Here is a 15,275-nt window from a genome sequence, read left to right as displayed (position 1 = left end):
GTGTCACAACTGTTTTTACTCGTAATAGTGACAGTAACAGAACCACAGTGTAACTTCCCTCTACTCACATGGTTAAACGTTAGACATGTATTTAATAAAAACTTTCTCTGAGATTGTTTCAAACATCTTTTCATTTATGTAAATTTAAGTGTAAACTTGATCCTGATTGTCAGAAGGTTTAATTAAATTCTGTCTTCTACGTCACAAACTTTAGCAAAGAATGTTTTTATTACGCTTAAGCGCTTCTAGCGCTTTTTAAGTTAATTGAAATAACATTTAAAACAACAACAACGACAAAAAATCAACTCACCCTTGGAAATCTCACAAATATAAGCGTGTTGGTTTCCCCAACGTGTACGACTAACACCACCAAACACGCCCCGCTCGCCATTATTGTTCAGCTTGTACATAAAAGCCGCGTCGTGTTCACTACTTGGCTCCCTTATTCCCCATTTACGAATAGTCAGCGGTCTTCCACTCAGCCAGGTCCATTTTCCGGCTTTTTTTGCTAAACCAATATTCCATTTATTTCTATAGTTCGTAGTATTTCGCCCTTGAATCTCGTCATTCATGAAATTCCATTCCTCTTCGGTTTCAAAGGAAACTAAGTCCCCTCCTTGCCTTTGGCAGTTGTCTCTGCTCCACTGCCAGGACCATCCATTCACAGAAATTATGTACCAAGAGTTATTAAAAGTTATATTTGGGCATTCTAAAAAATGGTAGAGATCACAACAAAAATACTAATTATCACAATGATGACAAATAAAGTCATAATTATAGTAATGATGATAACATAAAATGATTATAATCACAATCTCAATAAAGGAGAAACATAAATGAGATGGAAACGTAACTTATTCTCTATTTGATTCCTATTTTTTTAATATGATGGTTGATCAGTGTCAATTGATACAACACATCTTTCTTCACTACGGCGTCCGCCATCTCTGACCTACCTTTCTGACTTACGTAACGTCCCATTAGCTAAGATCATCTGTGAATTCATGTAATTTTGGTAGTTGAGTTTTTAAATATTAATTAGTTCCTCGTTGAGCCGACGCCTCAAATTCCCCCCCCCCCCCCCCTTCCAACCTGAACAGACTTAAAAACGTAAAATCAAATGTGAATATAAGTTCTTATAAATGTTCAACTGGAGATACGCAGTTAACGGTACACAGTTGTTACGGGAAAAGTGCAAAAGAGCAGCAATTTAAAGTGCACGCGGCAATCTGCAAATTATTATCTGGGTAACGGTTATCAAGATGCATATAAAAAGGTAAAGATTGCTCGCGGCAATCTGAAAATTATTATGTGGGTAACGGTTATCAATGCAATATGCATATAAAAATTTAAGGATAAATTAATTAGGGTTGGCTCGATCTGTTTTTCGTTTTTCGTGCAGTTTAGAATTTAAAATCAGTCTTGTAAATAAAATAAGTTCATTAAACCTGTGATGCCTCGTTCCTAAAGTGACATTTTCTTAGCTTTCCCTGAACTCTGAGGTCAAGTCTAGCCATGACCTAAAAGCTACCCGTAATACCTTTCGGGGTTATCGCTTGCACTTCCGACACACTTTTTTCCGACAACCTTTCTCGAAAGAACTGTATTTATCATTTGTTTTTCTCAGAGGGCGCAGTTACGAATCCTGAAATCTTATTGATCTATAATGCGGTCCGGAATTTCCTATTTCTACATCCCTAGCTTTGTTGCCATTTTTCATAACTATATTTCGTTTTGCCGGCCAAGCAGTATTTTTAAGCAAATCATTTCAAAGAGATAAAGGCGATAAGTTTCTAAAGAAACTGCGGTGCTGCGTCGGTGGGAGAATATAGCAGCTAATTTAGTGTTAATAACTGAGATGAAAACACAAATTGGCCACCGTTAGGAGTTTGAAGCCTTTAAACTCTTTACGGTGGCCAATTTACGATTTCAACTCAGTTGTTAAAACTAAACAAACATTTTAAAGAAAACCAAGCCGATTAATAACTTATTAATCCTCTCTATCTCTCCCAAATCACTTTGGTTGCCGGGAAAAAAAACTGGTTTTGAAATGAATTGTGGTAGGAAATATGTCATTAAATGGGTTGACGCGCGGCCTAAAACCGTTCGTGATTAACCTAAACCTTTATTAGAAGTAACTCAGAAAGTTAAATTGTGAGGTATTTGTTTACAATTGAGTTCAATGATGAAAATTTTGTTCGTTTTATATGTGAATTCTCAAAAAATTTTCCCCTTGAAAACCAGTGAGCGAAGTCTTCTATACTTCAAATACGCTTTCGACAAGTCTTTGCAGTTCCGTTCAAATTAGACATTGCTTCGTTAATTTCACGACAGATAACGAAGGAATTGAACGAGAAAAAGCTGCATGAAAACTCTCCCTCTCCATGAAAGACAAGACTTACACACGTGATTGCACCAAACAAACGAGCAAAATCCCACAACTTCAAAACCTAGACTTGAATTTACTTACAATTACTTTTCACTTAAGTTTGTTTACCAAACCAGCACCCGTTGTGGTTGTTGTGGCTGTTGTTGTTGATATTTTTAAAGTGTGCTTGTGTTTTTTTCTTGCGCGCTTTCTACTAGACAGGTGTCAGATTTTGACAGATATTTGTACAAAAAATGTTTGAAACTCTGTTTTGAATCACCTTTTTTTATTACACAAATAAAAATATTTCGGTGAAGCCATTCTTTAAATTGCAATACCTCAGTCTGTTCCACGTACTCGCCCAAAAATTTTTCAGTTCATGGAGGACTTTGCCGTAATTACAGCCCTGACTCATTAGGGTTCTTTTGGAAAACATTTCGTAAAGTTTACGAAAAAACTGTTATTCACCAGCTGAGGTCGGTCCATATTGGGAAAAACTGCACTCTGCCTAAAGTACCGGTGGTCAAGACCTCGGGCACAATCTTACCCAATACGGACCTCCCTGTCAGTAAATAACATTTATCACTAACTACAAGAAACACAAACACGCACACATACAGAAAAATAAAATACTTGGATTCGTTATGTTCAAATAACATACATACACTCACTAATCTCAGTGAACACGCCTGGTAACTTGTGGCAAAGGAAAATTCTGTCGGCTAGATTATCCTAACCGCAGCGCGCTGGACAAAAGTTGGGAAACGTACGATTTCGGTCGCTGTTTTCCAGCTGTAGTTGGTGCAAGAAAGGACAATACTAGAGTAATTCAATTTCCTTTTGAAACATGTCTCCCGGAAATTGGTATGTTCAACAACTAATACGCGCTTTAAAATTCATTCACTGCTCACACGTACAAGTTAGGTGAGCTGAGCATATTCTGTGAACAATAATTTTACTTTTAAGAAGCAAGAGCAATTTTCATGACACAACTGCAAGACTGTAATTTTTCAGCACATAATATATCATAACATAGCCTGCGTGCTTGCCCTATACAAGTCCTACTGAGTTTCTATGAACAAAATCTTTATTTGCGCACGCCCGTGCGTAAATAAGATGACGTGAACTTTTTTTTTTTTTTTTTACCTGGCTTCAGAATTTCTGTCCTGTTAAGCTGCAGTGCAGTTTCCCTCTCTTAGGAATACGAAAGAAACCAGCGAAGAACTGCCCAATTTTTCAATCGGCATTAATCTTTTAGGTCCTGATCCACTGGGAATTCATTCATGAGTTCATTTGGCTTTGATTTTCTCCATTTCTCTGTAAACTTTGAGATTTTCATTCACGGTTATCGGTTAACTGGATCAAAAGTTCTCGCTAAAACCAAAGTATAAAATGTGTCGTGTTTTTAACCAGCCAATAGGGACGTTTCTTTAGTTTTTGTGCGTTGTGAGAATTTTGCACTCTATCTCAATAAAAGGCTTCTTAGCGCAGATCCTTGTTGTCGCTCTACTATAAAAGAATTTGCTCATGCTTTTAGCTGTGCGTATATCGAATTATGGATGCACTTGAGAAGTCTGGAGAGCACTCAAAAAGCTAGAGTTGCTATCGGCTGCGCCTCGAGCTACTCTTACGCATTTTTCGTGCTCTCCAAACTTCCCGCGTGCACCCATAACTAGTGATACGCACGCTAAGCATGAACAAGTTCTTAACTTTATGGTTGGAATGTGATCTTACCTCCGGGCGTCTCGCAAATATAGGCATTTCTTCTACGCGAAGAGATACTATTAAAGAGCCCTCCATTCTTAGTTATCTCCGCCCTTTTGTCGTCACCACCTGGCTTAGAATCTCGCCATTTCGAAATATTCAGTTGTTCTCCACTCAGCCAAGTCCAAACCCCGCCTTTCTCCTCTAAACCAATGTGCCACGCACTAGCATTCGAAGTACCACGCTTTTGAATCTCACGATTGATAAATTGCCATTCTTCTTCAGTTTCTATGGAGACTAAATAACCATTCTGGTAGGAGCAAGCACCATTGTTGTTATCCCAATATCTTCCGCTTTTCGAAAAAAAGTAAGAGGAGTTTTTGAAACAAGTTGCTTGGCACTCTATGAGAAAGAATAAATGAATAAATAAATAAACGAAAAAAAACGCATACTGATGATAACAATAAAGCTGATACGAATATAGAAGCGATCCTCAATCCTCTATGAACGGTTATATACGGGAATTGAATGCATGACCTCTGCGATACCGGTGTAGCGCTCTACCAACTGAGCTAACAGGCCAACTGGAAACTGAATTTTTTTTTTCGGGCCACATTTTCTCTACTACTTAGGTAGTGTTCATAACTGTTCATCAACCGCAGTGCACATATATGTTTTCATATATTTACAATCATGTAATAATGCTGATGATGGACACGGATAGGTGTTTTTTATACAATTAATTTTAATAACAAATGATGGGCATCAAAATCCTCTACCTCACTGAAGCAAAAACTACAATTAGGCTTTGTAACGTTTTAAAAGTGGAAATTGGGGAGATCAGGGTGATAGCACCGTTATTCATTGAATTTTTGTTTTGCTCTCCAACTTACGTTTTAAATCACAATCCGATGTAATTCTAACAGGAGGTCTATGGCTCATTATTGGCACAATCAGTCAGATATTATCTATTTTTTACCGTTCATGTTAAGGTGCATAAATGTTAAAATTGAAATTACTTTGCCTAACCTGTTCCTGGCAAATCCATCAACAAATGAAAGATGACTGTGGAAGAGATTAAGCAAATAAATTGATTGTTATCTCAAGAATAATATTTGAAACAATGAAAAAGTCTATTAGATTTCGAGTTAGATGGTGCTAATGCATTTTATTTGCTACACGCCCTTTGATATCTACCCACGAATTTATTACCTTAGTAGGGAGCAGACAGAGAAATTTTGATAAATGCCGCATCTCCGCAATTTACCAACCAGCTGAACAAAAATTGTTAAATGTGGAAAATATTTATAAGGATACGGTAGACCTTCGCGAATGTATTTCGGAAAATTCTTTAAACGGGTTATTCGGAGTGCAACCAAATTATAAAACAATGAAAAGGATGTAAAATGCGCTATCCAGAATAAAAATAGCATTTCGTTTTAGTTTGCAGCAATTCAAAACGGACTACGGCTGTTTCTTTAAGCGAAGGAATCGGGTTTCAAATCTGAGTTCTGCACAATTTGAATCTTGAGTGATTGGTCTCCAAAATTTTGTGAGGAAATTTCAATATTCTTGGGTGTTACTAAACTATGGATCAGCAGACCGTCGAACCTCCGGAACCCATGTATATATATAAATTTCTTTTTTTTTTTTATTTTGTATATGAAGAGCAATGAGATAAGTATAAAGTTTGCTCTCGGGTACAAAGAAGAGAAATATGTTTAAATTGTCTATGACGTCCGATTTGGCGAGCAGTTAGCAGTCATTTACCCTGAGTGTTAATAATTAAAAAATAATTTGATAGCTTAAACGGTTTGGGTTCCGCAATATATGAATAACGCCTCATCCGAAGGCTCTCAGCGAACCTTTAGGCTGGAATTTATTGCACATGACCCTGGAATGAGGAACACGAGGCATAAAGTAACATCATCGCCCGTAATGCTCGTAGAATTTCAGGGTAATCCATTAAACACGACTGGATAGAGGACTTTATTAAAAGCCCAATTTTTTTACTTGAGCATAAATCAAAAAAGAAAAAAAAGGAGTTCATTGCTGAATACAGAAAAAAATGTTTTATTTTTAAGGGTTATTTCAATTATGTTTCTGTGAGTGCACTTCATATTAACCCCTCAGCTTATTCTGAAAATCAATTATCAAATTTCAAGAAGAGGTATGGTGTTTTAACGTACGATGATTAAGGAAAAAGTACACCAATTCAACCATTTTTTCCAACCCCACGGTCGAATATCAAACTTGAAATCAGTCTAATCTAGTTCCAATTTAAGTGGACCCTGTTGATTAAGTTTGATCGTTTGTCTAAGCACGTCGAATGTACAACAACCATCTGAAGCATAAAAAGAGGAGACGTCTTTCCCTTTTGACATCTTGTCATAAAGACCTAAGACGACAGCAATTAAGCTGTTGTGTTCCTGCATCCTTAATATGGCTGCCAAAGCTGTTTTGTGGACCACCATGACGCAAAAAACATGACCACCGCGTGAATGTCTCGCTTGCGCTATTTGCTTTATGATAACTTTGCTCTGTATAAATTGCTTCAGGAATCCAATTTATAAGAGATCCTTCTTCAGTTATAAACTAAGAGTTTAATGCGGACATCTTTAGAGTCTGCTAGGTTTTGTTTTAATTAAGAGTGCCAAATAACCACGACCTGACAATTTTTTTCACGGATTGGTTTGGCTGACTTTCACAGGACGTCCCGAAATCGATATAATTTTTTCGCAAATGGAAAGTCAAGATATTACTAAGGTAGTTCTAACATAGCGCACAACTTTAAAAAAAAAACTGCACACTTTATTGGACTCAGTTGTACTCATCTCGCAATTCATCAAGCGCACGATACTAATATAGGTTGCTGTCAACAGCTGTCTTTGCACTTATACGAATGTGTCATTCCGGGTTATTAATTTTTTAAAAAATATTTTGGAATTGTATGGAAAGTGAAAAATATTGAGAAACCTATAATAATGATAATGTCGATGATACAAAGATCCCCAAGTTTTGCTTTAATGATGGACCGATAGGTTAGAAACGACATGTGTAGAGTTCGTTTTGTTTCGTTATTAGAGTTCCGTAGGAGTAAAAATCGAAATAACTATTTAAAATATGGAAAGTTAATTTCGACGGTGTCATAGCTACCTAAGAAAAAACAGGAATAACTAGTGTCGTACTTACCCAGCATAAAGCATGTTAAAAGGGTTTTGGAAATTTTGACGGATTCATTGCCATTTATCATCCACTTCATCGTAACCAAGATAATCAAAGGTTGCCGTCGAGAGTTATCGTTACGCTTATAGTTGATTCACCTCGCTTTAGAGTTGCGGATTTGAGGCATCCTCGTAAATCCCTTCGTACGATATAGAGTTTAATGCAAATCATGATCTCTGATCACATGGTCATGGCGTTTGCCTCCATTTTTGTTCTTTCTGTCATAGACGGACCAATGGGCAAAAAGCAGCTTCCACCAGATGTAGAGCATTGTTTCTATTAATACAATCGAAAAAAACCACCATATTATAAAACACTTTTTTAGTTGAAGTTTTGTAAAGAAGCAGCTCAAAAGTAATTGATGTTAAGAATGGTAGTTTCTTTATGAGCTCTGCTATATGAAAGTTGTCTTAAACAAACTTCTGTTTTATCAACGGGCAGCTAAAGCTAGTATGCCATCTCTTCGTATGCATAAATGGAAATGATTCCTTTTTATTCATCTCGCCTATGACATGCTGCACGTTTCATTTGATGGGTCTAATTAGTTCGTATGCCTTCAAAAGTGATGGACTAACTCGCTCGTGTGTTAATTAAGGTGTATTATTATTTTTATACCACGATACTATTATTTTTATACCGCAAACTCCGATTCAAAGGATTTCTTCTCGGTTATCTCAGATCATAAGTTCGATGTGAGTTTACATAAAGTCAATCGTTACTTGATCAGAAAACTAACGGAGGCTAACGGCCATAGTTTAATGTTCAGCCTTCAAAACAACTCTCCCCTGCAAAAGCGTCATGCAGACTATCACTTTTGTGTTCAAATGTTTGAATTCCAACATTTTAGAAAGAGGGGTGAGGTCAAATGCTCTTTGCGCGAGACGTTCCTGGGTCAGAGTGATGTGCTCTGTGGGCGAGACATTATACTCTACTACTAATCTCTATGCGCTCAAGGAATAATTGATTATTTATTCTGGAATATTCCCTAGTCCTAGTTGCGATGTATTTAGTCAATGGAAGCTTGAAGCGCTTTGACGTATTGCATTTGAGCGGTGTAGGTAGAAATATACTTGCATATTCTAGGATAATTATTTTTTTTCAACTTCTTCCGCCTAAATCGTACACTTCGTCATCCATGTATATTTATAAGTGGGTATGACAAAACCTAGACTGTTGTAAATAATCGACTCCTTCTCTGGCTTGTTGAAATTCCTATTCAATGCTTCGTCTCCGCCTCTCACTTTAAATTGTATACTCTGTGTAAAAGTTCTTTAATCGCTGTTGAATGATGTGTTTTTACGCCATTTCCGGGTAACATTGGCCCAGTTGAATTCCCTATTAATCGATGTATTTTCGATTCAAACCGATACTCCTTATCTTAGGAATAGCGAATAACAAATGGGTAAATGTAACTGATCCACAAAATATCCAGTCATAGGGGGTTTTTCTGTTCTTTCTAAATTAGTTGTTTATTTACTCAAACATTTACGTATTCATCTACTTATTCATTAAGCAACAACTTTGAATGTCAGCGCCACGTGCTGAGACTATTATTATTATTTAACCGACAGAAAGAACATCATTTATCAACAAACCCAACTAATTTATTAGACAACTTATTCTCACCAAGGAGCGACTCTTAAAGGAAGTAGAATAATTATCCTTAAATAAACTGATAGAAGCCCACCAAAAACTATTTCTTAGCTCAACACTGACACAATCTCACAGTTGTCTCTAAAGTGCCTCCAAATTAACAATCTTCCACAGTAAGTCTCTCTCGCTATAGCTTTCTGAAAAGTCAGTCACTCCCGACAACAACAAGCACTACTGCTACACGACTGTCAGGCCTTATGTACAAAGCACTCTCAAAAATTCCGGAAGCTTACAACACAACTATATTGGTAGTGGATTTACATCATAACTACGTTACCTAATAAAATGCTCCGGAAAGTTCCTTGGTTTTTCATTCCTGCACGACTGGGCTTCAGTTATCATTATCCATAGCTTACTGTTAAAAGTAATGACAGCGTTGGGTGAGAAGTTTGTAAACTTAATAAGTGAAACGTCGAATGTCAAATAATCATGCAGTAAGCACAGAAAGTTAGCGCGCAAGAATCAAAAGATAAATACATTTAATTAAAGCTGCGTGCGAGAGTGGTTTTTAAAGAAAGAAGAGTCGTGATTTCCGAGTAAAAATCCCCGCCTCGTCTTTAGCAGACTGTGGTCTTAGTCGAAGGACAGTCATCAAGGTACTGAGCCATTAGAAATTTAAATTTATAGATTGGTTTATTTAGATGAATCTTGCCTGCAAATATACGATCGCCTAGAAAATAAACTTATAATCCTAAAGAAGATAGGTTGCAATTACAGCTAGTTGAGTGCTTAAACAATAATGAAAAGAAAGACCTCTTTTCAGCTGCAGATCGCAGGTCAGATCAATCATAACCGACTTATTGCTGTTAAATAAGTGATTTTACTAGGTAAACGACTGTCATTTCCGGTTGGCTGGATCCAGTTATTTAAGTTAAGTGCGATTTCGATTCAAATTCAGTACAAGACTGCAATTCAACTACCCATACATCGCTGACCCCACTTGGATTGACCTGTAAGCTCTTCCTTGTGGAGTTGTTTTTTATAGAAGATGGAAAAACAACATTCATCTTTCTTTTGAATCGCTCTCTGATCTGCAGATAGACGAGCAACATGAAATATGGTTCTTAGCACTAGTACTCGGATATTTATCGAAACACTAAAGATTAATGATATGGAGTTAATAATCGGTTTGATGTTTTTTCTTACCTGAGTGTTTAGCATGCAGTGCAGAGCAAAAATCAGGAAACCCTGCAACAGAAACATGATTTTCGGATCATTACTTTTTACAATATGCAAACAAACTAGTCAAATATCTATTAAGATTTCCAAGAAAGAAGGAAAATTGCATATCTCATAATCCCAAAGAGGTCTGTCTTCTCTTGCCTAGTTAATAGCTTTTTGTTTTCAAAATTCCAAAAAATATCATGTGACAATTCTAACGACGTCTTACTTGGTTAGAAAACAAAATAATGACAGAGATTGAATAATTTTGAATGTTACCATCGAACACTGACCTGAGCAGAGTTAAGTATGGTGAAGATGTAAACGAAAGCTTTATTTACAGGCGAGAGGAGACCGAATAGCCACGTGACACCCAGAATAAATCAAAACAACGGATTGCAACTAATTTTCATGTTACCTTTAGGTTTTTGAACTTTAGGCTGACGTTTTCTCGCAATTTCCTCGCCTTGGGGTCCATAGTTACGGCCATTATCCTGGAGCTAATATACCTATGAAGAAATTGTATTTGAAAATGGCTCAGAAGCAAGGAAGCAACATTACATACTTTTGATAGATTCAAGCGAATTTTAATAAAGGTGGAACGGTCAGAGAGTCCTCCAACCTTAGTTAGGGTTTTTGGAAAGTCTCTTAGTTCAGGTTAGTTGAACTTAGATCTTATGTGTTTCCGAGTTATGTGTTTTTGGGGGTAAACGACATGGAATAATATGAAAATAACGTCACCTTTGGTTGTCTGTTTCATTCCAGACGGTTTAATCTGTCAGAAGTAGATCATGGAGATCCTTGTACATAGTCGCAACTACCAGTGATCCTTAAAACCCCCCAAGAATCAACAAAAAATGTTATTAAATAACATTATAAGGAGGGCGAATGATCAAAGAAGATAGACTATGTAAACTAAGGAGGCGCATTTATATGAGACTTTATTTCAATACAGAAATTTCGATTGGAGAAACCAAGGTAATTACTAAAAGTTGCAAAGCTACCACAATAGTTAATACGAACCATTTTCCTCAAAATTTGAAGAAGCGATATTGATCCTCGCTTGCCATTGTTGTTCCTCAAAGTGGAAGCCTCTTGCGTTCTGGCGATAGGCTTTTTGAATGGCCAAAACTGTCGGGAAAAAAAAGAAGAAATGAAAGAAGTTACGGTGAAATTTACAATAGCACATCTACACAAACATGCGTTTTGCGGTATACACAAATATTTAGTAATCTTATTGGATGGACGTGTATTTTTTGTATCTTATTTGCCCTTCAAGGACTATTCGACGATTTCAACCATTTATAAAACGTTTTTAAATGTAAAACTGATGAAAAAGTGAGAAGTACTGTACGGACTAAAATTTTCAAAACTCAATTCGTTCCTCGAACCGTCTCTTTGGAGAACTATAGAGTTCCCTGGGGAGTTTTTACAAGTACGGTTAAAAATTTTGCATTTATATGCATCGCAGACGATAGGCCAATTTTGAGCCCAGTGTATAGTATGAAGTATGCGGAAAGTATTTGTTAGATTTCTCAATTTCAGTTAGTAAAGTGTTACCAATCTATTATTTAAGAAAAGTTTCCAATAACAGAGCAAGGGAAAGGTTTCACAATTTGAAGGATTCCGATTCTCACTTGTTGATTGTTTAAGAATACCTTGAATTTCCTTCTCCACCGCGAGAAATCAGTGTCAAACAAATTTAAAAAAACAGATAATTTGATGACATCCAACAACAATGTTTCTAAAAAGTTGGGTTTATAACTGAGTTCTTAAATCATCTAGCTATAGGGAATAAGACAACTCATTAGGTCACACAGCAAGTCAGTAAGTAGCAAAGGAATAGACTTTGAAACTAAACAGAATTGAGTGCCACGGCCTCATCCATTTTTGGGGAAACGATCCTTTCTGAAGACTTCATTCCACTCTGGTGTCGCTTGCTAAAATTAAGAGCAAATTTCTCGACGGCCTCTGCCACCTCAAAAATGGATTTTCTCAGTGTTTTAACCTCTTCCTTGCCTGCCTTGTCTTTTGTGATGTTTTTGATTTTCAAGGTGAAATCTTCAAACACAGTAACCGCCTCCTACAATTACATAAAATATTTCCATGTCATTGACAAGCCAGTCTCACATATACAATTCATATTAAAGATGTGGAAAAAGTCCAACAGGAGGCTCCAAATGGTGTTCAGGGTATTCATTTGCTAAAGAACTATTTTAGGGGCCTGGATTATTTTTTTGTGCCTCACCATTCTCACCTCATATAGCTTGAATAGTGGTTTATTCTTGAAGGTTATATATTTATAGGTTATTTCACGAGTAAATAAAAATCACACAAGCGAACTAACCGTCAAATAACTTATTCATTATATACATACCGAAATTCATGGGCGAACAGAACTCAAAGATAAACTTATTTTTATTTTCTTTCAAAGGAAAACAACGCGTCAAGCCGCCTCGCAGTTCGAGAGTTGCACTGAAATGGCTTCCTTGTAAAATACTTTACTTTTAAATCATCAAGTAAAAATGCCGTTAAAAGGCAGAACTAGTTAGAATTAAAACAAGACATTCTGAAAGTATGTCGAAATAGTTCCACGGATGTTTAAAATTTGAAATACAGAAGCGAAAACTCGAGACTCCTTCCGCCTTTCAAAACAAGAAAATTCGTGGAACAGAGCAACATCGTGTTCTGTCTTTTTCTTGGTGTTTTCATTTTCCTGTCCTTCTGTGAACTCTTCTACTAATGAATTTAGGCTCTGAAAACGGTTTGTCTGATTTGAAGCCATCTTTCTAAGGAAAAATACGCCTAAGCTGTTAGAATGTGTTACTTGTCAGTCAAGAGGAACGGCGAGCGAGCAACACAGATATCTTCACTGGTGAAAATCGATACGTCGTTTTTCACTGGTCAAAAAAATCGTAGGATCAATGAGCTGGCTTCTCTGACGTGAAGAGACTATTTTTATCTCGATGCTTATTGGCGCTTAAATCTCGGTATGCATGTAATAATTACTTTTTATCGTTTATCTATCGAAGTTAAAAAGCCGTTAAGTTATGAAAATTGGATACCCGTATGGAACCCTTTCTTGTAATATTTACTCCGCATAATTTTGAAACATACTCCTTTGCCTAGAATTAAAAAAAAAAACATGTGTGTCACAGAGAAGATCCTGAAAAGTGACAGTGATGGCCGCTATGAACGATCAAAAGTCTTAAATCCTCTCGGATGGTTGTATAGTACACTCTCATTGTTTCCTTTGCATTATTTTCGTCTTTCGCACACTTCTGGTATGATCGATGCTCAGATAGAGCTGTAAGATGTTTATGGAAAATACTAGTAAATGAAATAATAATGCAATAATACATCCCTTAATCACTGGTTTAACATATAAGACAAGCACAAATTTTGCCCAGTTTTTGTCTTTTTAATTCGCCCCTAAGGGGCTCGGAAAAAATATCGCAAAATATCCGCGCCTATTAATTGTTAAACCGCTGAATATGACATATTAATTTGTTATTTTATCTTGAGCTGTCTCCTGTTATCATTTTGTAATTTTGCTTTTCTGAGAGTGGGAGAACGGGTCATTTGTTGTACTTGAGACATATTGTACACCATTACAGAGACTAACTCTTCTTACCATATTGTTGCGTGCAAGGTGGTCCAACGTAGTCAGGGTAAGAGTCCTGCAAAAAGTTTTGTCCAGAAGCTGGATCTGATGAAAAAATAATACAAATACAATACAGAAGAATTAATTAACCCAAAAAGTAGACAAATTGTTCCGTTGTGAGCAGCACTACCATTCAAGTTAAGCGCTGCTTTGCACCTGCACCGGAAATAATTTTTTTCGTAATTTTTTATCATAAAAACTGTGTAGAATGATACGTTGCTCGCACTAATCTGATCGCCACATAAGGGTATTTATTTCGCAACAATCAGACTGTCGCTTTTTGAGTATATATCTCACAATAATCAGATTGCCGCATTAGGGGATATATCTCGCACCAATTTCGTCATAGCATTTGGATATCTCACATCGTTTGAGTATTGTTTTCTCGTAAATGATGTCATGGAATCGTGGGGCCGTGCATAAAGAATTACATAAACCAGAAATTTTGAACTCATTTAATAAGTGAAATGGTTTGTGGCCTTAGTAAGAGCCTCGTCGATTGAGGTCGAGATTTATCGGGATATGAAAGGTTTGTATTTAACTTGTTGCATCATTTTAAGTTTAAAGGTGTTTTACCTGCTCCTTTTCTCACAACACTCACGCCAAACAACTTACTTCCGTCGCGTATTACGTAAACAAGAGTCAAACATTCCCAATCATTAGACTGCAGTTTTACAGGTGCTTGAATCGTTTTCCACCAATCAGATTCCATCACCAACGCGCTCCCTCTCTCTGACGAGGAATAGAGGGCGTTGTGTGGCGAGACCAAACAACAGTTGCGAAGGAGACAACGTTCAGCGGGGCACCGATGCATTTTACTTTTGCTTAGAGGGTTTTTAGACACTACCTGAATGAGTTCAGAGAAACTAGGTGTGGTTTTGCCTTTTGTAGTAAAATTATGTGGAATTACATTTTGCAGGCAACTAACTGGAAATAAGCAATGTTAATTTTCTCCCTGTCAAAGGTACTGCAGTAAGCGTAGTCTCTTTGGTCTCGTCACGCAACGCGCTCTCTCCCTAACGAGGAATAGAGTGCGATGTGTGACGAGACCAAGCAACAGCTGCGAAGGAGACAACAGTAGGCGTGACACCGATGCCTTTGCTTTTTTGCTTGTGGGTTTTTAAACAATAGAGACAAAAGACCACAAAATACTTCTGTGAGCTCAGATAAATTTTCGTCTCGCAAATATAGGCATTTCTACTAAGCTTAGAGATACTATGAAAGAAGCCTCCATTCTTAGATATCTCCGCCCTTTTGTCGTTACCACCTGGCTCAGAATCTCGCCATTTCGAAATATTCAGTGTTTCTCCACTCAGCCAAGTCCAAACCTTGCCTTTCTTCTCTAAACCAATGTGCCACGCACTAGCATTCCAAGTACCACGCTTTTGAATCTCACGCTTGATAAACTGCCATTCTTCTTCTGTTTCTATGGAGACTAAATAACCTTTCGGACCTCTGCGATACCGGTGCAGCGCTCTACCAACTGAGCTAACAGGCCAA

At 37.1% G+C, this 15,275-nt stretch overlaps 1 protein-coding gene and 1 long non-coding RNA gene across 2 annotated transcripts in view; both read right to left on the bottom strand.

The window, feature by feature from the left end:
* Positions 1–15,275, bottom strand: part of LOC149052052 (adhesion G protein-coupled receptor L4-like) — a 204,298-nt gene that overhangs the window by 71,186 nt on the left and 117,837 nt on the right. The window lies entirely within an intron of this gene.
* The window catches only part of LOC149052060 (uncharacterized), a 4,829-nt gene continuing 100 nt past the window's right edge, over positions 10,547–15,275 (bottom strand). Inside the window, exons 1-4 of the long non-coding RNA XR_016180910.1 lie at positions 14,391–15,275; positions 13,746–13,820; positions 11,135–12,194; positions 10,547–10,620 (exon numbers count right to left, since the gene is read on the bottom strand). The exon at positions 14,391–15,275 is cut by the window's right edge and continues 100 nt beyond it. This is a non-coding gene — a long non-coding RNA (uncharacterized LOC149052060). The remainder of the gene's footprint in view (positions 10,621–11,134; positions 12,195–13,745; positions 13,821–14,390) is intronic.

Source organism: Pocillopora damicornis, chromosome 1 (genome assembly GCF_964200805.1).
Source record: "Pocillopora damicornis chromosome 1, jaPocDami1.2, whole genome shotgun sequence".
Classification (NCBI taxonomy): domain Eukaryota; kingdom Metazoa; phylum Cnidaria; class Anthozoa; order Scleractinia; family Pocilloporidae; genus Pocillopora; species Pocillopora damicornis.
Note: the sequence above shows the minus strand (reverse complement) of the source record. Positions and strands in the feature narration are given on the sequence as shown.